The sequence below is a fragment of the Triturus cristatus genome, chromosome 1_2 (assembly GCF_964204655.1).
Source record: "Triturus cristatus chromosome 1_2, aTriCri1.1, whole genome shotgun sequence".
Lineage (NCBI taxonomy): Eukaryota > Metazoa > Chordata > Amphibia > Caudata > Salamandridae > Triturus > Triturus cristatus.
In genome coordinates, this window is record NC_140580.1 from 65,983,548 (window position 1) to 66,009,777 (window position 26,230).

A 26,230-nucleotide genomic window follows, 5' to 3' on the forward strand; every position below is an offset into this window, starting at 1 on the left:
ATGTAAGTGCAACAATGTTGAACTTTCAGCATTCCACAAACTCCACCCTCAATGGCTAATAAAATATCAAGGGCAAATCGATTTTGCATAGACATGGCACGTACGGCAATCATCTCCGTATTTACCAAAAGAAACCCTCCAGCGGTACTTGTCGATAAACGATCCACCATTGTTGACAATTTCCGAATTCCGTATGCATTTAAAGAAATTCCCACTGCTGGAATTAAAGCTCCAAAAATATCACCCACAATTTCTGACCAAGTTTCTCTCTTAAATCGTGTTAGTAAATTAATGTGTTCTACATCTTCTATCTTATCTATATGAAAAATCTTCGGAAAGACCAGGCCCACATAACACGTGCCATACCAATGGTCAGGCAACTTGTAATAAGCCTTGTTCCCACAAACATAATACACTCCTGGGAAAACTTGATCTTCTCCACCTTTAAAACCCCATCCTGTTGCAATAAAGTATGTATCATGACACTCACTAGTCCCAACAAAATACCTATCATATTGGGATTTCTTTCTGGTAATGCATAGTTTACCCTTCTGTGGTGCATCTAAAGCCAAAGTTGGACTGGCCCCATTCCTCAACTCCTTTCCCATCTCAATATCCCATATTGTCTCACTCACTTTGTATTTCCCTGCCTTCTCATGCATACTCATTCTCCTTTCCTCTACCATGTCTAGGAAAGCCCTCTCTTCTTCTTTCAAACTACAAGTTAAATTGTTTCTAAAAATGTAATCTAATGTTAATTCTTCTCTCTCAATAAAAATCTCACCAAAAATGTTAGCTTCTTTAGCTGGATTCAGCTCTTTATTCATAGGCAATTGCCCAAAAATATTATCTTTGTTAGACATCTCATAATCTATTTTCCCTAACAAATAAAAAACACTACTTAACACACTACATGAAATCCCATACGTAGCTGGTAAATGGTGATAAGTAACACCTTCTGAAACGGATGCAGGTAATTGCATACAGACGTAGCAATCCCTAACTTCCATTGTCTTTACGTATTCATACAACAACTTTGAAAAAACATTGCTAGAAAAATCATTAATTGACCTATCTTTATGTATGTAAATGTTACTACTTCTAGTTGGAACTACTTTCTGTGAACTCTTCTCTATGTTAGTCACATTTTCAGCATGTATTCCAAAAGTGTCTATCGTAACTCTAAAAGTAACTAGTATAGCTAATACACCCCATAATAGCATTAATAATCCAGTACAGCAGCAGCACATTCTACACCATCTTTTCAAGAAGGCACATCTACTTTGATTATTTTCTGTGTTAGCCATTTTATTACTTCGGCAGTGTCTTTTGACTTAGCCTCTACTACTCCACTACTGAATTTCTAGAACTCTAGATTATTTCAAGCAGCTAATTTTAGATTTTCTTCTTTTCACTCCTCTCCAAGTGACTCCTTCAGGTCACTCAATTTGGATTTTCATCACTTTTCACTTCTTCTTCAGCAACATCAAATTGTATCAGATCTTCAACAACACCCTGAGCATCTGACTCTTCTCCAATGTCAGTCAAGATAACTTTCAGGATTCCAACAGTTTTCTCCTCAACCACTTCTCGTACAGACCCCTCTGGATTTCCTTGACTTTCTGCCTCTTCACCTTCAGACAGTGCCACATACGTCCATTCCGGTGACCTATACTTCTGGTTAGGTTTTCTGATTCTCTTGATCTCCTCTGGTTCTTTTGAGACCTTTTGTTTATCACCCTTTGCTTGATTCTGACTGGACACTTCGTTCACCTGTTCAGCTTTCGATGAATTTGCTCGTGTCAGTCTGTACCTTAGCCTCTTTATCCTGTTAGGCCAAAGATCTCCTCTTACAACCCTCTTTGGTCTCACTTCTTTATTATTTCTTTCTCTGATCCAAGTTCTCTTTCTCAGAACTTGACCCTCTGATTTCTCATTCTCACTTTCATCTGATTCTGTCTCATTTGCCCCTTGTTCTTCAACAATTTTCTTTCGTTCCACAGTCTTTTCCACCACTGATTGAGATTTCCCTAATCCTTTCCCTCCTCGGGTCTCCGACACGCAATCTTCTTGCTGTCTACTTGTCCCTTCACCTAGCTTATCAGGAATGTTCCCTACACCTCCTCGGGGGTCTTCCGCAATCTGTCCCTCTCTATCTTCTTCTGACCCTGCCTCTTCAGGTGTAATCTCAAGTGGATTTTCAACCTCCTCATCTGATTCAGGTGTAGTCTCTGTGGAATTGCTCTTTTCTCTTCTTTCTTCTCTACCGCTTGTTGGAACTTCAGGCACTCTTACAGAATCCGATCTCTCCTCTGAGTCTCAAAATGTTTCTCTTGAAGCCTCTCTTGGAAAGAAAAAAGAATCACCTGACTCTCTTTCTCCTTCACCCCTTTCAGGATTCTTTTTTCTTCTCACTGGTTCAGTTTCTGCATCATCACTGGAATCTGACTCTTCAAAATACTCTTTACCAGTCCCTTCTTTTGGATTTGGAACTCTCAGAGTATGACTTGCATGCACCCAGTTTTTCACACCAGCACACTTTACTGCAGTCGTTGTAGTCAAAATAACTTGTCTTGGCCTTGGAACCAAGCAATTTCTTCTTCTGTGTACTTTAATCCTCACCCAATCTCCTGGACTCAGATCATGAGCTTGCTTCTTTTCAAGTGTAGTAGCATCTTCTCCAACCTGGTGAAACACAGAATGAACTGCGTCAGCCAGGCCTTTACAGTAATCCAAAATCATGTCATCAGTTATTGTCATCAACTTGTTGACAGGCACAAATGCATGTCTCATTGCACGTCCCATTAATATTTCATGTGGACTCAACCCTTTGGTTCTATCTGGAGTAGATCTAATAGTCATTAGCACTAGAGGCAAGACATCAGGCCATTTCATTCCAGTGGCTAAACACATCTTACCAATTCGGTTTTTGATTGTGCCATTCATCTGCTCAACAACTCCAGAAGCCTCTGGTCTATATGCACAATGTAGCTTCTGCTGTATGCTCAATGCTTCACAAATTAAACCTATGAGCTCATTGTAGAAGTGTCCACCTCTGTCTGACTCAATTGTCACTGGGAACCCGTACCTAGGAATCAATTCTTTTAACAGTAACTTTGCCACTGTTATTCCATCATTTCTCCTAGTCGGATAGGCCTCCACCCATCTTGAGAACAAACAGACTACCACTAGAACATACCTCAATCTGTTCACTTGGGGCATTTCAATGAAATCTATTTGCATCCTGGTAAAAGGACCTCCTTCTCTGCCTATAGTTCCTAGGCTCACCACTGTCTTCTTTCCAGTATTGAACTGCTGACAAATCAAACATCTCTGACAGATGCTCTCTGCAATTAGCCTGAACTTTGCATTGCACCAGGTTTGTTTGAAGGACCTAATCATCGCATCCCTCCCCAGATGTCCCTGACCATGATACATTCTTGCCATTGTCGACAGCATGGAATTAGGCATGACTGGTCTACCATCTCTATAGATCCAAACATGATCTGTCTCTCTTGGGGCACAACCTGCCTTAATCCAATCTCTCATTTCCTCATCTCCTGCCTCATCCTGCAACTGTTTCACTTCATCCCACGTTTCTAGGACATTAGTAAACATCACAGAACAAAAAGACATCTCCCTTTCTCGTGCCCTATTAATCGAATGATTGTTCTTTGCACAATACTGTGCTATGTCATTGGCAAAACGATTACCAAGAGTAACAAAATCATCTCCTTGTCCATGAGCAGCACACTTCACAACTGCTAATTCTTTAGGCAGCTGTATCGCCTCAAGCAACTTTCCAATCACTTCAGCATTCTTTATTGGAGTCCCACTCGACGTCAAGAAACCTCTCTGTAGCCAAAGTTGGCCAAAATCATGAACGACTCCAAATCCATACTGACTATCAGTCATCACAGTCACTCTCAGATTCTTCCCAATCTTGCAAGTTTTCGTCAATGCCACCAATTCAGCCACTTGAGCAGATCTTACTCCTTTCAAAGGCGAAGCTTCCATAACTTCTGATACCTTGCACACTGCATATGCTGCACTCAGCACACCATCATCAGTCCTTAGACATGATCCATCCACAAACAGCACATGATCACTCTCAGGTAATGGCAGATCTCTTATGTCTGGTCTTGGTTTTGTGCAGTAATCAAGCACATCCAAACAATCATGATCAACATCATCTCCCACATTCACATTCTCAGTATCTGGTAGAAGTGTCGCTGGATTCACATTCACACATCTCTCAAGAGTCACATTTGATGCTCCCAGAATGATTTTCTCATATTTAGTCAGCCGACTATGTGACATGTACTGGGTCCTGCTTCTTGTCAAAAGAATTGCCACATCATGAGGTACGAATACCCTTACAGGATATCCCATTATTATATCCTCACTCTGTTCCAAGCTTCTGCATGTAGCAGCTACTGCTTTCAGGCAACCTGGCAAACCCACAGCTACGGGGTCAAGGGTTGATGAGAAGTACGCAATTGGTCTCCTCAATTGTCCATGTTTCTGAATTAACACTGAAAGTGCACATCCATTTCTCTCACTGCAGTACAACTCAAACTCTTTCTCATAGTCTGGCATTCCCAAAGCAGGGGCTTCACACATTCTGCTCTTCAACTCCTCAAATGCTGCCATTTGTTCTCCATCCAATTCCAATGGGTCTCTCACCTCACTTTTAGTCAACTTAATCAGTGGCTTTGCTATCAGGGAGAAATTACTTATCGACTGACGACAATAACCCACCATCCCCAGAAACATCCTCACTTCTCTCTGGGTCATCGGGGCTCTCATGCCTCTGATAATTTTGATCCTGTCATCGGTCACCTTTCTCAGACCCTTTTCAATATTGTGTCCAAGATAATGCACCTCTTTCTTGCAAAATTGCAATTTGGCTGGAGATACCTTTAACCCTCCATCTGCCAGATGATTCAGTAAAGCTATGGTATCTACTTCACAAGCTTCACGTGTCTTCGATGCCACAAGTAAGTCATCGATGTACTGCACTAGTACTGAGCTTTCAGGCATGATCAAACTCTCCAATGATTACTTCAATAATTGATTGAATATTGAAGGACTCTCTGTATACCCCTTTGGGATACGACACCATGCTAAAATACGCTGTCCAAACCGAAATGCAAAAATCGGCTGGCTGTCGTGATGCAATGGAATTGAAAAGAAAGCATGACACAAATCAATTACCGTGTACCACTCAGCATCATGAGGAATTTGATACAAAATCACTGACGGATTTGGCACAATGGGACAACATGCCACCACAATTTTGTTAACCTTTCTCAAATCTTGTACAATCCTGAACTTTCCATTAGGTTTCTTTAGCCCCATTATCGGTGAATTACACGGGCTACTCAGTAACTCTCTCAAAACACCCTGTTGAATCATCTTGTCAATTATAGGGGTTATTCCCTCAATTATTTCTGGTGTCAATCTGTACTGAGGAATATTAGGATAAACAATCCCCTCTTTCACTGAAATCTTCACTGGATCTACATTATTCATCAATCCCACATCTTCTCCAGTAAAATCCCAGACTGCCGTTTTCACCGTGTGTCTCAACTCCTGAGGCAAATCATCTGGGTTAAACACTGCATATGTACCAACAATCTCACTCTCTCTATTATCTAGAGTCATCCTGTACAAAACATCCTCATCTGGTGTTTCAAAAGCTATTCCATCCGGAGTACAAAAAATTGTACAGTTCATCTTACACAATAAGTCCCTACCTAACAAGTTCACTGGACTGGTGTCGCAGACCACAAACCTGTGCATGTCTGAAAATTTCCCTATTCTTACCCTTACTGGTTCAGTAAGACGAGTCTTAATCTGTGTATTGGCTACACCAACCACTTGGATTGCTTCTTCCGAGAGAGGAAGATTTCTAATATCTGCTGACCTGACAGTTGATCTCGTCGCTCCTGTGTCTACCAAAAAAGTAACACTCTCCCCATTTATTTTCCCATCTACAAATGGTCCTGCCTGGTCTATTTCTAGAGTTGCACCAAGTATGCACTCTTCCTCCTCTCTTCGGCACCGTCAATAGTCCCCTTCAGACTCACTCCCCTCATTCTTTAACCAGTACTGCTGTACCGGGTTTGAACGTCTCGGTTTGTTTACCTGCTCATCATTGTAGAATCCTGAGTCCTGGTTATACTTTTGGGACCCTCTATTCTGCGGCAAGGGCAGTTTTGGCTCTTGGCTCTGCTGTCTGACAACCTTCTGCTGTTGCTGCTGATGATTACACCCCTCGTTCTGCACCTGTTGATTCAAGGGTTTATTCTCATTACTCACTAATGGTGGATTGGTACACTCGGATCTCCAATGCCCCAATTGTCCACAGTTGTGACAAGGGAACTTTTTCTTTGCTTCTTCTAGATTCCCCTTTCCTTTTCCTGCATATCTGGGTCTATTTCCTGGATTATTTGCCTGCTCCACCAACTGTGCTTCTTGTCTTTCAGCAACCTTCACCTGTGCCCACATTGCTTTTTCTTTCAGCTTTCTCTGTTTTGCTTCAATCTCATCACTGAAGTACTTTGCATGTCTCAAGATTTCATCAATCTTTTTACTCTGCCAATCAACTGTATGCTCACGAATTCTTTCACTGATGTCACGTCTCAAGCCATATACAAATCTGTATACAAAATGACTCAAATCCTTGTCACCCAGGTGTTCATCTCCACTAAACTGTTTAAAAGCCAGTATCAGCCTTTCATAGAAAGCATGAACTGATTCTGTCGCTTCCTGATGTGTTTGATCTATCTTAACCCAGTCTGTCTCTTTCGGTGGTACTTTATTTTTCAGAAACACAATAACCTGATCATATTTCTTCATTACCTCTGGATCTGGTGCTCCTGTTTTCGGATCTCTTGGATACTCCTTTGCAGGCCAATCTACAACTATTTTACACTCTGCCCACAAGTCTGCTGGAACAATTATATCAAACAGACTATTCAGGTCAATCCACAGCACTTTTGACAATTTCACAAACCTGTCTACCTGCCTATACCACTCGACGGGCTTTTCTCTCAGTCGAGGAAAATCATTCGTAAATGACAAAATATCCTGTCTAGTCCATGGGACATGTACATATCCTCCTCCAGGAATCTCTCTCATAGGATAAGCATCCACTGTTTTTTCTTTTTCTCTCATAGGAAAAGCTGAGTAAGTCCTGTCCACTGAATCTTCCCTTTTCTTATACCATCTATCCTTCCATTTTTCCACATCACCCCATTTTCGCAATAAGGCAATCATTTCCTTAATCTGTCCTGTTCTACAAGCACCATTTAGATTCTCAATATCTTTATCGGAGAAATCCACCCTGTAAGGCTTCTGCAAAGCTTTTACCTTATCCATGTCAACTCCTTGTTCACTCGCAATTGCTCCTAACCTGTCATGTGTACTTTTAGCCCTCCAGGTGATACTCTTGCACATGAATAACAACTCTCCATCATGATGATTTTTCAGTATATCTGTAGGAATTGTTCCTGCAATAAGCTCCTCCAATTCTATGCGCAACCTGGCTACATCAATTGCCTGTGAATCTTTATCCTTCTTTTGAAGAACTTTCAACCAATCATTCAAATCTTCAGCTGTTATTTCAGTAGATCTTTTCACTGCACCCACTTGTTCCGCCATCGTCTGTGGTCCCAAAATCGTTCCTCCCAAACAACCATTATTCAATCCTGAATTAGGCTGCACTTCTGATCCCCCACTACATATGTCAGGTCTCGACTGTCTCATATTATTTCCTCCTGTCCCCATTCTTGATTCCTCCAAAGTGCAAGAACCAACCAAACCATTTCCAACATAGGGAACTGTCAAACCATTTTCACCCATTCTTTGCTTATCAAAAATAGGCACAACCGGACCTATTGTTACAGGCACTGTAACAGCTTCCAGATTTTTCGTCAGCTCTCTAATTTTCTCAGTCAGTTCAGATGTGGTTCTGGCTAATTCTCTTGTTTTCTCGTCACTGACTCGATTCTCTCTCTCTCGCTCTCTCTCTTTCTCCCTTTCCGTGAAAGAGCTACCACTTTTCAGATCAGGTGTCATAACCTCAGTTTTAATCATTCGCAAAGTATCTCTTACAGGAGTAGCAACTGGCGTGCTCTCTTCTGGTTCTGGTCTATATGGAGGTGGTCTCTTATAAATCATGTCATCCAAAACCTCATCCTCATAATCATTAGCCCCATACCTTCTCACTTCTGTATCAGGCACCTTTTCTGCACCTTTCCTCTCTTCCTTCTCTTCAACTGTCCTCATAGGATATAATCCCTCTGACATACTAGCATCTCGCCATCTCCTCATTCGATCATGATGAGTTTCACGATCATATTTCCTCCCGAACATATACCTATAATTGCCTCCACTCCTCTGCTTTTCTCGCTCATGCACCTCATCTTCCCATTCCACCAACGCCTCAAACTGTGTCGGCCTTGGTCTAGGCTCTAGACACATCATTTTTTCCCGTAAATTTCTCAACACGGCCAGATTAAATGAACCATGTTCCGGGAACGCTAAAACACCATCATCCTTGGTATATTTAGCCCAGTTATCTAACCATATACAGGTATGATACCCATATTTCGCAACCATGAAGGATGCAGGAGTTCTCGTCGGAGGTAACAATTCACCTTCTCTAGTTATTATGTTTTTATCCTTATCAAACCACCTTTTAATTTTACCGAACAAGGATTCCTTCTTCTTTTCCTCCGGTTGGTAATACATTTTAACGTTTACCAATATTCTCTAGTCCCTTCCGCAACTGTACGATCTTTTGTCCAATAACAGCGCGATTCACACCAACGCACCAATCCTGGAGCGTCTACGTCACCCTGTACTCCTTCCAATCCCTGCGCAGCTCACACTAACGCACCAATCCCAGCGCGAGCACTGTTCTGATCCACTACCCAATCACAGCGCGGTCTGTATGACGTCAGTAGTCGCTGCAGTCGCTTCTGCTCTGTCTCCTGTCACTCGTCTACCCCTCCTTTACAAAAGCCTCCTCAGTAGACTTCATTTCAGATTCCACAAAATCTATTAGTTACAACATATAAACATCCCCATTGTCTGCTTCGCTAACCACAGAATAGTAAAGAAAATCTTTCTCACAAGAATCCCGCTTCTCTCTAGAACAGCGCTTACCTATGCTCTACCACGGAATAATTACTTTCGTTGACACAGTAGCACATCCCTCTACTCTGCCCTTCTAACATGCATCCATTAACTGTTTCCTCTAGGACTGCTCCAAAGAGTCTTACAATCAACTAAATGCTCATACATTCACGCACTTTCACACCAGAAAATGTAGCACATGCACACAGAATCCTGCCTTTCCCGAGAACAGCGAACAGTCTGTCCTACTACAAAATTATAACACACGTTAACCAAGCAGCGCTTACCTCTGCCCAGTCCTTCAGACAAGCTCAGAGAATACCTATTACTTCTCCAGCAGTAAGCTTTAACGGCAAACCTTACGGATCCCTGGGACTTAAGACCAGAGTTTCACAGATAACCTTCGCTACCATACACACTCCTTTTATACTGAAAATGTATCCCTAATAGTAACACACAACGATGTCACTGATTCCGAATCCAGACAATGTGACGCGCAACTTCAATTGTCACACGTTTTTCCTGCATACGTACAGGTAATTCCAACAATCCCGTCTTTCCCGAGAGCAGCACTCACTTCCCTCTGCCCTACTATGGAACCGTCACCAGCTCCCCACGTTCCAGAAGCCGTACACACTACATAAAACTCAACACGACGACTTCAACATATAGTATTAGTACATATACCAACATCAATCAATAAATCAAGGAATCAATCAAAAGCCTATGTACAAGCAATCTATCAGATCAGATCAAGACAATAATCTCTAACCATCATACTGCTACCAGGAAACTGCTGCAGATCAGCGCAAATAAATTCTCCCTACTTCCACGGACAGAGTAAATCTACAGTCGCACGCACATACACTCATCATACACTAGGGCCCATCATACTAACATTCATTACTATTACTCTATCCACACTGTATATAAGAGCAAACCCTATACCAATCTACATCCAATGCGAGGTCAATGTGACCATAGAGATATGTCCTGAGTCATGATCTTAAACACAAGAAATACATTTGAAACTCAATAAATGACAAAGAAATAACCACCCGACACTGATATTCAAACAAAGATCATTTTTTATCTAAATTAGTTCAATGAAAGTCAATCAATAGCAAGATCATTATTCTCATAATTACCTATTCTAGCTAAATGGGTTAGGACAGGTCTCTCAGTAAAGTCTCCCGAGTCGCCGTCCTCTCGATCAGCATCGATCCTCACGAGCATAGGTTCAGGAAGAAGTGGCCTTAGACCCTCTCTAGTCTAACATTATTTATAACAAAACTAACGAAATAAAAGTAACAAACAAACTCTGTACGTCCGTTAAGCCGCTGAGCAGAGCGAGCAGGAAAGGATGTTGTCTGGCAACATTCAGAAAAACCTTCGCTCAGAAAAAATCACAAAAATAAAAACACCGAAGAAGGAAACTCGAGTTGGAAAGTGATACATTCATGAATGCTCTTCCTTGGTACCATAGCGAAGCCACCGCAGGTTTATCTTAGTTCATTGTGGCCTTATTCTTTTCCAAGGGCAATTGGAAGTATGCCCGGAGCTGCTGTCCTCACGGAAACTTTAAATTCAGACAGAGGCTGTGGTCAGGTGACTTCCAACCATGTTCAGCAAGGCCTCTCGTCACGTCTCAATCACTCGAGCGCAGGCTGTAAACAGCAGCCATTTTAATGTAGGCCAAAACGGACCATCTTAATTAAAAAGAAACACAAAACAACGTTACCACATCATAATGATTATACAGTGTTAATTCCCACTAATACCCTTATGTGTATGTAATTACCTAGCCATCTGCGACACAAGAAAGCATCATAGCACATTATTTAAAAAGCATAAACACGAAACAAATAGCACTCTAACAACACTTATTTAATTAAATTGCACATATTATTAAGCAACATATATGCATTCCCACGTGTAGTTTCTCTCATTAGTAATGTTGGTTAATCAAGACTTTTAACAAAACTAATAATTAGTGATTATAAATCAGTAATTTTAATCATAACATATAAACAAAACTGGAGCATAAAACTCAATAAATTTTCAACAGAAAACTCTGCTCCAGCAATCTTTGGGTCACTGCTTCTTTCTGTTGTGTAACTTGAGACAAAGCTGCCACCAGTGCTCTCTGTTCTATCTCTGATGGCACTTCTTCTCCATGCAGATTTATTACTTTTTGTGTACAATGCATACACCCAGTTTAGTACTCCAGCACATTTAACAACAGTATTTGTGACTAGAATAATATGTGAGGGGCCTTTTCATCTTGATTTCAATTAAGTCTTCTGAACATGCTTCTTGATCACAACTCCATTTCCCAGACTGAGGTCGTGGCACTGTTCACTATGTTAGTCTTGTGTAGTAGCTGCAACCTGGTGAGAAACTGTATGCACCACATCATCCAATCCTTTGCAGAAATCGATTATGTTCTCATCTGTGATGTTCACAAGTGCATTTGCAGGTTCAGCAGGCAATCTCATGTCCCGTTTCATGAGAACTTTACGCGGCGACAAACCAGTTCTTCTGTCCGAAATACTTAGAATATTCATCAACACAAAAAGCAAAGTTGCAGGGTACTTCAGTGTTTTTGAAGCACAGATTTCCGCTAAGCAAGACTTTATACTTGAAACTTCAGGTCGTTAGCTAAAGTTCAATCTTTGTTCAGTCTGTAGTGCTTCACACATCATCTTCAGGTCCTCATTGATAGAGTGGGTCTTTTGGTCTGATGTCAGAGAAACTGGCAATCTATACCGGGGGATCCATTCCTGCAATAGCAGTTTTGCCACAGTTTTTATGGTTGTGTAGGCTTTCACCCATCTCGTGAAGATGCACACTATGACTAGGATGTATTTCAGCTCATTGTAATCAGGCATTTCGATGATGTTCTTTGGCATTCTATTGAAGGGACCTTCTGGTCTCCCTATGTGACTCAGTGTAACATGTTCTTTTTCCTGTATTTATTTGTTGATATGTCACATATCAATGTCACTCTTTTGCAAGTTTCCTAAACTTTGGTTTGTACCTAATTTGGCTAAAGAGATGTGCCATAGAAACTCTGCCTAAGTGCGTGCCAGTCAAAGTGTTGTGTCATTGAAAACAACACTCTATTATGTAACGCTAGTCTCCCATCAGCTGACATTTGAATGTCATTTGTGTTTTTCTCAAAACTTGCCATCATCCAACCATGTTGTTCTGCCTCTGAAAGATTTCCTTGTATCCCTTTTAACTCCTCCCAAGTGTACGTTATTGACATCAACATTGAGTAGACAGTATCCTTCTCAGATTCACATGTGAAAATTCCATTAAATGTGGAGGCTAACAGGGCACAATACTGTGCAACTGAATTAGCATCTCCCTTTCCCATGACAATAGTCACTCCCATTTGAGCAGTTAAATTGAATGATCTGGTAAAGGCAGTCAATTCTGTAACTTGTGGTGAGGTAACCCCTTGAAACCATGCAGCTTCAACAACATAATTTATACTGCACACGGCATATGCTGCTCTTGATGTGCTACCATTACCTCTTTAACATGAGCCATCTACAAAAAGAACACAGTCAGGCTCAATCAGGGGTTCATCATTAACATCTCACCTTGGCTTCATGTATTGTTTAATGACACCTGGACATTCATGTTCAACTTCATCACACAAATTCTCGTTTACTGGCGGTAGACTTGATTCTTTTACAATTAGGCATCTTTTGATCACAACATTTTTCAATATAAACTCCACATAGTAAGCAACCATTTCAGTTATTGGACATTCTATCATTATGTTCTCACTCTTTTTGTGACTGACACAAACCGCAGCTACTAATTTAAGGCAGCCGGGCATTTCTGTCACGATATGGCCAAGGGTTGTTGGGAAATGCACCATAGACTTTTGAGCATCTTTCTGTACTTGAGTAGGCACCGAGAGAGTACAGCCCTCCCTCTCACTGCAAATTAGTGTAAACTCTTTTAAGTGGTCTGGCTTTCCTAGTGCCGGAGCACAAAACACTTTCTCTTTCAACTCTAGGATTGCTTTTCTGCAATTGTTCTCCCATGGAAGCAAATCAGACACATCTTTGTATGGCAGCCTCAGTAAAAGGTTTAGCCACTAGGAAAAAGTTTGGTATCCACTGTCTACTGTAGCCAACCATTGCCAAAGTCATCCTGGCTTCTCTTTGAGTGTGAGGTGGATTTGTCTGAAGGTTTGCTTCCACTCTCTCTGATGACACCTTACTAGCTCCTTTTTCAATTATGTGTCCCAGGTATTGAACTTCTTTTTGACAGTACTCTTGAATATTCTCATGTAATGGCACTGAGAAATAAACCTAACAAAGATCAATAACAGTAAACCATTCTTTAGTAAACAGAATTTGAAAAAGTAGGGCTGGGCTTTGTACCATTGGACAACATGCTACTAATCTCCTGCACTATTCTATACTTCTCATTGGGTTGCTCTAAACCCACGATCGGAGAGTTATATTGTAAAAAAGTAGGATCTGCTTCTATGATGACCCCCACTTTTTGCCTGGTGCTAAGCTGTATTTGACTAGTCTGACTGGGATCCTGCTAATCAGGACCCCAGACTATCTGCTTTCTCCCTAAATTGTTATGTTCAGTACTTAGATACACCCCAGATTGGATACTGGGGTACGCTTATAAGTTCCTAGTATATGGTACCCATGTACCCAGGGTATAGGTAACCCCAGAGGTCTCCCATGGGCTGAAGCAGGTATTATCAGAAAAAAGAGAGAGTTACCCAGGTTAGACCAAAGGGAACCGGGTCATTTCACACTAGTGAATATAAAAATTCCCTTTTGTGTCGTAGTATACTTCCAGTGAGAATGTCTCTATTAGTTTACACTGAACCAAAAGATTACAATTAGTTATTAATCATCATCATACACCGTAATTAAAATCATAAATTCTTTTTACTTTATTGTTCGCATTACAAGCCCAAATTTCAGCCTTGGATCACAAATCAGTTAAAAATACATTTATAAGCACATTTATAAAAACTCTTTATACACGCTGGTTTACAATCACAATTTATCAAAACCTTTTGTCACTTTCCTAAGACAGGATGAATATTAATTTGACAATTATTGCGTGGGATGCATAAGGCTACCAGAAACCCCGGCAAGGCGAATCGCTGATTCAAGTAATAAGGAATACGAACCCGACCCAATTGAAAAAAGGCGGCTGTATCCTTATAACGGGAATAACAAAAAATACTGAGACGATTCCCTAATAAAAAGTCCTGGAATTAACACAGGGGCAGTTTTTAAAGGAAGGGAAAATCTAGTTAATTGGATATGGAAGGCAACACTAATTGTTAATCCATCAGGAGTACGCGAAAACAATAGCTTGCTGAATCTGCGGAGTATCTTCGGTAAATCAGAAATACCTGAGAAGTTAACATAGAACAATACATTTAAATCCATTAACTCTATCGAGATTCCCTTGTGAAGACAATTAAGGATATTTGGTCTGGTTTTATGGAAAAAGTCTTGTTTTTAATCTGAGTCCTGAAGAAGGTGTTTAAGAAATCACAAGATACACTGAAATGCGTTGACATATGGACAAAATTATGTATTGTTTTTAATGGATTTGTATGTTGTATACACACTGGAGTATAATATACTATATGAAGGAGTGTATATAAAGTAGAGTGGTTGCGCTAACAATATTTGAAATTACAGCATGAGAGTATTAAAATATCCTATGTCGTAGAATTCTCTATGCATGAAGTTTAATAGAAATATCTGTTATGCATCCCACGCAATAATTGTCAAATTAATATTTATCCTGTCTTAGGAAAGTGAAAAAAGGTTTTGATAAATTGTGATTGTAAACCAGCGTGTATAAAGAGTTTTTATAAATGTGCTTATAAATGTATTTTTAACTGATTTGTGATCCAAGGCTGAAATTTGGGCTTGTAATGCGAACAATAAAGTAAACAGAATTTATGATTTTAATTATGTTGTGTGATGATGATTAATAACTAATTGTAATCTTTTGATTCAGTGTAAACTAATAGAGACATTCTTACTGGAAGTATACTACGACACAAAAGGGAATTTTTATTTTCACTAGTGAAGCAGATATTATGCCACCTATGAGAGACCATTGAAAATGGAACTACAGCCCTGCCATTGCAGCCTGTGTAAGTTGGTGCTAGCACCCCTTATGAAAGATATAGGTTTCCTATATCTAGAGTCATTGCACTTAAAACCTATAAGTCATCCCTTTGGAACAGTGGTCCTCAAACTTTCTCGACCCGTGGCTCCCATGACCCATTGGCCATGGCCCGTGGCTCCCAACTTTTATTTTTCTTGGAGGAGGGGGGGATGTAAGCCTGGCCTCGGGAGTACTTACATTTTTCTCCCTGAAAATAATTGGGATGAAGCTAATAAAGGTATTATAATCATATACGTAGGGTGTTTCATATTACTAAGTCAGCGCCTCTAATAAAATATTCCTAGTTACAATTCTTTACCCATGCCTTTTTAAGAGTACCCTGTCAACCATATTTATCCCACTTACAGTGCTGGATAGCACCCTTATGCATGTAAGCCCCATTGCCAAAGTGTTTCTGCGCTTGAAGAATATTTCAATGCGGTTCCATTTCTACCCATGTCATACGTGCCAACACACCTGTCTCAGCAGTGTGACTCCTGAGTTTTTTAAACCTCTTACAGCTTTATTTTTGCTGGCTCCTCCCTCAAATTGCCTCCAAATCAATGCAAGCCAAATAAATTCCTCTGATTTTTTTTTTTAAAACGTCCCTATGCCAAATGTTAGCATTATGCTGTATATGGTGTTTTGCTTCCCTGTGCTCAAGGAGAGAGCAGGCCTGTCTCGAAATGTGTGTGTACTGAAGGAAATATGTACTGGAAGTGTCTATGGTTCAAGTACAAGTATCAATATATTAATAATACTTAATGTGTTTAATAGACAGGACAACTGTACTTTCCTGATAACTTGCATTGGTGTCAAATGCATTTGGAAAAAAACAAAACTTTTTACGTGTCCCACTGCTGAGAGCAATGGGTAGAGTAGTGGGGAGGAGGCATCTGAAAAAGGACCACAATGTAGGATGATGTATAGGAGTGGGAATTGCAGACGTGTTGCTGACTAGAAGCTACTGCAGGCTCGGGTGAGGGTGGGGAGGGAGTTGGGCGTTTTGTATAAGTATATTAACTGAGAAAATTGTGATTTATGATAGAGAGTATTATATAGCAATGATGTGCTGTGCTGAACTATTGGCTGTGCATAGCACACTGCAAATTCGACGGCTGCATTAACAGGTTGCCGGGATTTGGGATGAGTCGTGCTGCAATAAATTTCATGAAGCAGGTGACCGACGGCCTCCGGGTTGTAGGCGAGAAGCAATGTACATCACTGTGAGTTGTTAGTACAAAAATAAAATAAATTTAAAAAAACAAAACTTTTTATGTGTCTCACAAAATTAATCATGCATCTTCCGCTTACTTTGGGAGTGTTGGAACGTGGGGATCCAGTGAAATATGGAGGTCATCTCCCTCGACATCTATCAATTAAGCACTACGCATGTCACATCATGTGCTTACATGAAATTAGTTTAACTGAAGCCAACTGACTCTTCAACATTCAAAGCATTAAAGTGCTTGGTGCGCGGCTCCCCTGGCTAGGTTTGGCGGCTCCCCAGGGAGCCACAGCGCACAGTTTGGGAACCACTGCTATAGCAGGCTTTTGCAATCCTGAAGGCAGGGTGCTTGGTTCTAAGTGAGAGTGTGCCCCTGCGGAATCCATTTTCCCGGGTTGTCGGTGAAGCAGTCATATACTAATAGAGGGGCACCGCACAATTACGTGATTACCATCTCGAAACTGGCTGCAATGAATCCTATCATGTTTGGTATCCAACATGTTGGAGTCATGTGGAAGGTATGATTCCAAGCACTGGAAGAGCCCTCTGTTAGGCTCTCAGTGTTTCTGGTACCAGCATTCTTGACCTGGACAGCACAAAAGGGTTGCTGCCGACCAGAGACACGATTCTGCCCTCCTGCTGCTGAGCCAAGCTCGAACAGGGGAAGGCAGAACAATAGACATCTGTCACAGGGGGGTGTGACCACCTTCCAGACAGGATTTATTGTATTGGGGTAGGGTGGGTGCACTTGCCAGTGCCACTCAGTCTGCATGAGGGGCACATTTGGTGTCTGTGTTCATAGTCCAGTTCAAACCGGTCCTGGGAGCCATTGGCTTTTGCTCTGGACAAAGTACATGGGAGTAACCTCCCCCCTGTCCAGACCATCCCCTGGGAGGGTCCAATGAATCTTCCCAAACCCTTTCCCTAGGGTACTTAAGGGCCTACCTGGCTGTAGGTCCCTAGATTCGCCGTGGAATAAGATTCAGATTAGAGACCACTTTTTCTACTACCGTCTGGGCACTCTGGACTTCGTTTGGGCCTGACTTCGTCTCTCTTCCAGTCTGCTGCATCATAAAACATAACATAACATGTGTATTTGTAAAGCGCACGTTCACCACTACGGGTAACTTGGCGCAGAATAACAAATGTTTGTTGTTACCCAACTCAATGGTACTCATTTTATTGACCTCAGATGGATGAAAGGCTGAGTGGCCCGCCGGGATTTGAACCTGTGACCATGAGGTCGAACACAGGCCCCTGCAGTAGAAGCATTAGTCCACTGAGCCACCAGACCCGGCAATCATCTGTGATTGTGCATCATACAGGAACCTTCCAAGGCCTGTGAAGCATCAAAGACACTTGAAGGAATCTCCCTTGGAGTGAAGGAGTCACTCTCCTGCAATCGCAGGTACTGCAACTAAGTCTCACCAAGTTTGGGGCCAGTATCCCTCTTGGGGGTTGCAATAACCAAACCCCTGTGCACCATGTCAACTTGCAGTTGCAAAGGCTTGTTGGCTTCCTTCCAAGAAGATCTTCGGGCTCCAAGTAGCCCAAAACCTCGAGTACCTCCAGTGACCATAATCTTCAGCCACAGCACATTGTGTGCATCATGGCTTGCATCTTTTGGTGAGCTGCTTGAGGTCCTCTTGCAACTCCAGTGCCTCTAGCTTGTGGGTCCACTTGAGGGTCACACTTGTTTCTTTCAGGCTCCCCTGATTGCTCATGGCCTGCCCTGACTCCCCTGCTTGTGGTGAGTCCCCTGGACCTTGCTGGCCCCTACGTTGCTCCTTCTTCACTTCCTGCGTTGGTTGCATTTGTCAAGGCTTGTTGGTGCTCGCGCCGGTCACCGACTCCTCAGCACTCAACATAATTCATAGGACAGCTTGTGCATGGCTCCTGGTCCTCCTCAGTGTCGTCTGGTCCTCACAGCTGCAGAGTCAAGGTCATCGTCACCCATCCTGCAAAACCTGACATCGGAGGGCTTTCGTCTTCAAAGTCTCCTGGTCACTCCTTAATGACATAGGCTCTGTCCTCTCTGGTTGCGGGTAATTCTCATCTCGGGGAGGGGTGCCAACAACGACCTTAGTCACAAAGAAAACCCCCCTTGGATAAATTCACACTTCACACACCGTTAATACACAAACAGCCTCACACCAGTAGAGTGAGAATGGACAGTAAGGATATGATCAAAAAACAAAGTATATAAAAAAAAGATTTTTGCAAATGTATTCACGATTCACAGATATCACATAAATCACAAAGCATAAAAAATTCCATAAAAACCTGACAATCTCAGGAACTTGTGCAAAAAGGTTTAAAAACATCAGAGAATCATACAGGACATTAAAACCAAGCACATTGGTACACACTGCAATTCAAAGTATTCACAAATTGGGAACAAGAAAAGGAAAAATGGATCCTATTGCCAGAGAAGAAACCACTAAATCAAGAATTAATCAATTGTGACTCCTTGTGGAGTCATTTGTGTTTTTCTCAAAACTTGCCATCATCCAACCTTGTTGTTCTGCCTCTGAAAGATTTCCTTGTATCCCTTTTAACTCCTCCCAAGTGTACGTTATTGACATCAACATTGAGTAGACAGTATCCTTCTCAGATTCACATGTGAAAATTCTATTAAATGTGGAGGCTAACAGGGCACAATACTGTGCAACTGAATTAGCATCTCCCTTTCCCATGACAATAGTCACTCCCATTTGAGCAGTTAAATTGAATGATCTGGTAAAGGCAGTCAATTCTGTAACTTGTGGTGAGGTAACCCCTTGAAACCATGCAGCTTCAACAACATAATTTATACTGCACACGGCATATGCTGCTCTTGATGTGCTACCATTACCTCTTTAACATGAGCCATCTACAAAAAGAACACAGTCAGGCTCAATCAGGGGTTCATCATTAACATCTCACCTTGGCTTCATGTATTGTTTAATGACACCTGGACATTCATGTTCAACTTCATCACACAAATTCTCGTTTACTGGCAGTAGACTTGATTCTTTTACAATTAGGCATCTTTTGATCACAACATTTTTCAATATAAACTCCACATAGTAAGCAACCATTTCAGTTATTGGACATTCTATCATTATGTTCTCACTCTTTTTGTGACTGACACAAACCGCAGCTACTAATTTAAGGCAGCCGGGCATTTCTGTCACGATATGGCCAAGGGTTGTTGGGAAATGCACCATAGACTTTTGAGCATCTTTCTGTACTTGAGTAGGCACCGAGAGAGTACAGCCCTCCCTCTCACTGCAAATTAGTGTAAACTCTTTTAAGTGGTCTGGCTTTCCTAGTGCCGGAGCACAAAACACTTTCTCTTTCAACTCTAGGATTGCTTTTCTGCAATTGTTCTCCCATGGAAGCAAATCAGACACATCTTTGTATGGCAGCCTCAGTAAAAGGTTTAGCCACTAGGAAAAAGTTTGGTATCCACTGTCTACTGTAGCCAACCATTGCCAAAGTCATCCTGGCTTCTCTTTGAGTGTGAGGTGGATTTGTCTGAAGGTTTGCTTCCACTCTCTCTGATGACACCTTACTAGCTCCTTTTTCAATTATGTGTCCCAGGTATTGAACTTCTTTTTGACAGTACTCTTGAATATTCTCATGTAATGGCACTGAGAAATAAACCTAACAAAGATCAATAACAGTAAACCATTCTTTAGTAAACAGAATTTGAAAAAGTAGGGCTGGGCTTTGTACCATTGGACAACATGCTACTAATCTCCTGCACTATTCTATACTTCTCATTGGGTTGCTCTAAACCCACGATCGGAGAGTTATATTGTAAAAAAGTAGGATCTGCTTCTATGATGACCCCCACTTTTTGCCTGGTGCTAAGCTGTATTTGACTAGTCTGACTGGGATCCTGCTAATCAGGACCCCAGACTATCTGCTTTCTCCCTAAATTGTTATGTTCAGTACTTAGATACACCCCAGATTGGATACTGGGGTACGCTTATAAGTTCCTAGTATATGGTACCCATGTACCCAGGGTATAGGTAACCCCAGAGGTCTCCCATGGGCTGAAGCAGGTATTATCAGAAAAAAGAGAGAGTTACCCAGGTTAGACCAAAGGGAACCGGGTCATTTCACACTAGTGAATATAAAAATTCCCTTTTGTGTCGTAGTATACTTCCAGTGAGAATGTCTCTATTAGTTTACACTGAACCAAAAGATTACAATTAGTTATTAATCATCATCATACACCGTAATTAAAATCATAAATTCTTTTTACTTTATTGTTCGCATTACAAGCCCAAATTTCAGCCTTGGATCACAAATCAGTTAAAAATACATTTATAAGCACATTTATAAAAACTCTTTATACACGCTGGTTTACAATCACAATTTATCAAAACCTTTTGTCACTTTCCTAAGACAGGATGAATATTAATTTGACAATTATTGCGTGGGATGCATAAGGCTACCAGAAACCCCGGCAAGGCGAATCGCTGATTCAAGTAATAAGGAATACGAACCCGACCCAATTGAAAAAAGGCGGCTGTATCCTTATAACGGGAATAACAAAAAATACTGAGACGATTCCCTAATAAAAAGTCCTGGAATTAACACAGGGGCAGTTTTTAAAGGAAGGGAAAATCTAGTTAATTGGATATGGAAGGCAACACTAATTGTTAATCCATCAGGAGTACGTGAAAACAATAGCTTGCTGAATCTGCGGAGTATCTTCGGTAAATCAGAAATACCTGAGAAGTTAACATAGAACAATACATTTAAATCCATTAACTCTATCGAGATTCCCTTGTGAAGACAATTAAGGATATTTGGTCTGGTTTTATGGAAAAAGTCTTGTTTTTAATCTGAGTCCTGAAGAAGGTGTTTAAGAAATCACAAGATACACTGAAATGCGTTGACATATGGACAAAATTATGTATTGTTTTTAATGGATTTGTATGTTGTATACACACTGGAGTATAATATACTATATGAAGGAGTGTATATAAAGTAGAGTGGTTGCGCTAACAATATTTGAAATTACAGCATGAGAGTATTAAAATATCCTATGTCGTAGAATTCTCTATGCATGAAGTTTAATAGAAATATCTGTTATGCATCCCACGCAATAATTGTCAAATTAATATTTATCCTGTCTTAGGAAAGTGAAAAAAGGTTTTGATAAATTGTGATTGTAAACCAGCGTGTATAAAGAGTTTTTATAAATGTGCTTATAAATGTATTTTTAACTGATTTGTGATCCAAGGCTGAAATTTGGGCTTGTAATGCGAACAATAAAGTAAACAGAATTTATGATTTTAATTATGTTGTGTGATGATGATTAATAACTAATTGTAATCTTTTGATTCAGTGTAAACTAATAGAGACATTCTTACTGGAAGTATACTACGACACAAAAGGGAATTTTTATTTTCACTAGTGAAGCAGATATTATGCCACCTATGAGAGACCATTGAAAATGGAACTACAGCCCTGCCATTGCAGCCTGTGTAAGTTGGTGCTAGCACCCCTTATGAAAGATATAGGTTTCCTATATCTAGAGTCATTGCACTTAAAACCTATAAGTCATCCCTTTGGAACAGTGGTCCTCAAACTTTCTCGACCCGTGGCTCCCATGACCCATTGGCCATGGCCCGTGGCTCCCAACTTTTATTTTTCTTGGAGGAGGGGGGGATGTAAGCCTGGCCTCGGGAGTACTTACATTTTTCTCCCTGAAAATAATTGGGATGAAGCTAATAAAGGTATTATAATCATATACGTAGGGTGTTTCATATTACTAAGTCAGCGCCTCTAATAAAATATTCCTAGTTACAATTCTTTACCCATGCCTTTTTAAGAGTACCCTGTCAACCATATTTATCCCACTTACAGTGCTGGATAGCACCCTTATGCATGTAAGCCCCATTGCCAAAGTGTTTCTGCGCTTGAAGAATATTTCAATGCGGTTCCATTTCTACCCATGTCATACGTGCCAACACACCTGTCTCAGCAGTGTGACTCCTGAGTTTTTTAAACCTCTTACAGCTTTATTTTTGCTGGCTCCTCCCTCAAATTGCCTCCAAATCAATGCAAGCCAAATAAATTCCTCTGATTTTTTTTTTTAAAACGTCCCTATGCCAAATGTTAGCATTATGCTGTATATGGTGTTTTGCTTCCCTGTGCTCAAGGAGAGAGCAGGCCTGTCTCGAAATGTGTGTGTACTGAAGGAAATATGTACTGGAAGTGTCTATGGTTCAAGTACAAGTATCAATATATTAATAATACTTAATGTGTTTAATAGACAGGACAACTGTACTTTCCTGATAACTTGCATTGGTGTCAAATGCATTTGGAAAAAAACAAAACTTTTTACGTGTCCCACTGCTGAGAGCAATGGGTAGAGTAGTGGGGAGGAGGCATCTGAAAAAGGACCACAATGTAGGATGATGTATAGGAGTGGGAATTGCAGACGTGTTGCTGACTAGAAGCTACTGCAGGCTCGGGTGAGGGTGGGGAGGGAGTTGGGCGTTTTGTATAAGTATATTAACTGAGAAAATTGTGATTTATGATAGAGAGTATTATATAGCAATGATGTGCTGTGCTGAACTATTGGCTGTGCATAGCACACTGCAAATTCGACGGCTGCATTAACAGGTTGCCGGGATTTGGGATGAGTCGTGCTGCAATAAATTTCATGAAGCAGGTGACCGACGGCCTCCGGGCTGTAGGCGAGAAGCAATGTACATCACTGTGAGTTGTTAGTACAAAAATAAAATAAATTTAAAAAAACAAAACTTTTTATGTGTCTCACAAAATTAATCATGCATCTTCCGCTTACTTTGGGAGTGTTGGAACGTGGGGATCCAGTGAAATATGGAGGTCATCTCCCTCGACATCTATCAATTAAGCACTACGCATGTCACATCATGTGCTTACATGAAATTAGTTTAACTGAAGCCAACTGACTCTTCAACATTCAAAGCATTAAAGTGCTTGGTGCGCGGCTCCCCTGGCTAGGTTTGGCGGCTCCCCAGGGAGCCACAGCGCACAGTTTGGGAACCACTGCTATAGCAGGCTTTTGCAATCCTGAAGGCAGGGTGCTTGGTTCTAAGTGAGAGTGTGCCCCTGCGGAATCCATTTTCCCGGGTTGTCGGTGAAGCAGTCATATACTAATAGAGGGGCACCGCGCAATTACGTGATTACCATCTCGAAACTGGCTGCAATGAATCCTATCATGTTTGGTATCCAACATGTTGGAGTCATGTGGAAGGTATGATTCCAAGCACTGGAAGAGCCCTCTGTTAGGCTCTCAGTGTTTCTGGTACCAGCATTCTTGACCTGGACAGCACAAAAGGGTTGCTGCCGACCAGAGACACGATTCTGCCCTCCTGCTGCTGAGCCAAGCTCGAACAGGGGAAGGCAGAACAATAGACATCTGTCACAGGGGGGTGTGACCACCTTCCAGACAGGATTTATTGTATTGGGGTAGGGTGGGTGCACTTGCCAGTGCCACTCAGTCTGCATGAGGGGCACATTTGGTGTCTGTGTTCATAGTCCAGTTCAAACCGGTCCTGGGAGCCATTGGCTTTTGCTCTGGACAAAGTACATGGGAGTAACCTCCCCCCTGTCCAGACCATCCCCTGGGAGGGTCCAATGAATCTTCCCAAACCCTTTCCCTAGGGTACTTAAGGGCCTACCTGGCTGTAGGTCCCTAGATTCGCCGTGGAATAAGATTCAGATTAGAGACCACTTTTTCTACTACCGTCTGGGCACTCTGGACTTCGTTTGGGCCTGACTTCGTCTCTCTTCCAGTCTGCTGCATCATAAAACATAACATAACATGTGTATTTGTAAAGCGCACGTTCACCACTACGGGTAACTTGGCGCAGAATAACAAATGTTTGTTGTTACCCAACTCAATGGTACTCATTTTATTGACCTCAGATGGATGAAAGGCTGAGTGGCCCGCCGGGATTTGAACCTGTGACCATGAGGTCGAACACAGGCCCCTGCAGTAGAAGCATTAGTCCACTGAGCCACCAGACCCGGCAATCATCTGTGATTGTGCATCATACAGGAACGTTCCAAGGCCTGTGAAGCATCAAAGACACTTGAAGGAATCTCCCTTGGAGTGAAGGAGTCACTCTCCTGCAATCGCAGGTACTGCAACTAAGTCTCACCAAGTTTGGGGCCAGTATCCCTCTTGGGGGTTGCAATAACCAAACCCCTGTGCACCATGTCAACTTGCAGTTGCAAAGGCTTGTTGGCTTCCTTCCAAGAAGATCTTCGGGCTCCAAGTAGCCCAAAACCTCGAGTACCTCCAGTGACCATAATCTTCAGCCACAGCACATTGTGTGCATCGTGGCTTGCATCTTTTGGTGAGCTGCTTGAGGTCCTCTTGCAACTCCAGTGCCTCTAGCTTGTGGGTCCACTTGAGGGTCACACTTGTTTCTTTCAGGCTCCCCTGATTGCTCATGGCCTGCCCTGACTCCCCTGCTTGTGGTGAGTCCCCTGGACCTTGCTGGCCCCTACGTTGCTCCTTCTTCACTTCCTGCGTTGGTTGCATTTGTCAAGGCTTGTTGGTGCTCGCGCCGGTCACCGACTCCTCAGCACTCAACATAATTCATAGGACAGCTTGTGCATGGCTCCTGGTCCTCCTCAGTGTCGTCTGGTCCTCACAGCTGCAGAGTCAAGGTCATCGTCACCCATCCTGCAAAACCTGACATCGGAGGGCTTTCGTCTTCAAAGTCTCCTGGTCACTCCTTAATGACATAGGCTCTGTCCTCTCTGGTTGCGGGTAATTCTCATCTCGGGGAGGGGTGCCAACAACGACCTTAGTTTCAAAGAAAACCCCCCTTGGATAAATTCACACTTCACACACCGTTAATACACAAACAGCCTCACACCAGTAGAGTGAGAATGGACAGTAAGGATATGATCAAAAAACAAAGTATATAAAAAAAAGATTTTTGCAAATGTATTCACGATTCACAGATATCACATAAATCACAAAGCATAAAAAATTCCATAAAAACCTGACAATCTCAGGAACTTGTGCAAAAAGGTTTAAAAACATCAGAGAATCATACAGGACATTAAAACCAAGCACATTGGTACACACTGCAATTCAAAGTATTCACAAATTGGGAACAAGAAAAGGAAAAATGGATCCTATTGCCAGAGAAGAAACCACTAAATCAAGAATTAATCAATTGTGACCACAATGAGTATTTATCCAAATGCATTTATCAGAAACAATTGTCATCACAAATTTAACGCAGTTTCCTCTTCAATGAGCATCGACGCGTTTCGGTGGGCACTAATACACAGCCATCACCTTCTTCAGGAATTTTACATAAAGTCCCAATCAAAATGTAAACAGTCTGAAAAAAATATAAATTAAATAAATACAAACAAATATTAGTCTTAGTCAAATTTGATACAGCATCCTAATGTCCAAAACTCCACACCCTGGTGATAAGAATGAGGCTCACACACACAGACCTTATACTGATCGTATAAAGCACAACTAGTAAACCTAAAAGACAGTTAAAAACATCTTAGCTGTCCGGAAATTGTTGTCTACTAATATACAGTTCTACCAAAACACATCCATACAAAGCCCATATTCCTTAAATTAATGGGAGGCAAAATGTATTTTATACTGTGCGGGCCAACAAGCCTCCCTCTTAT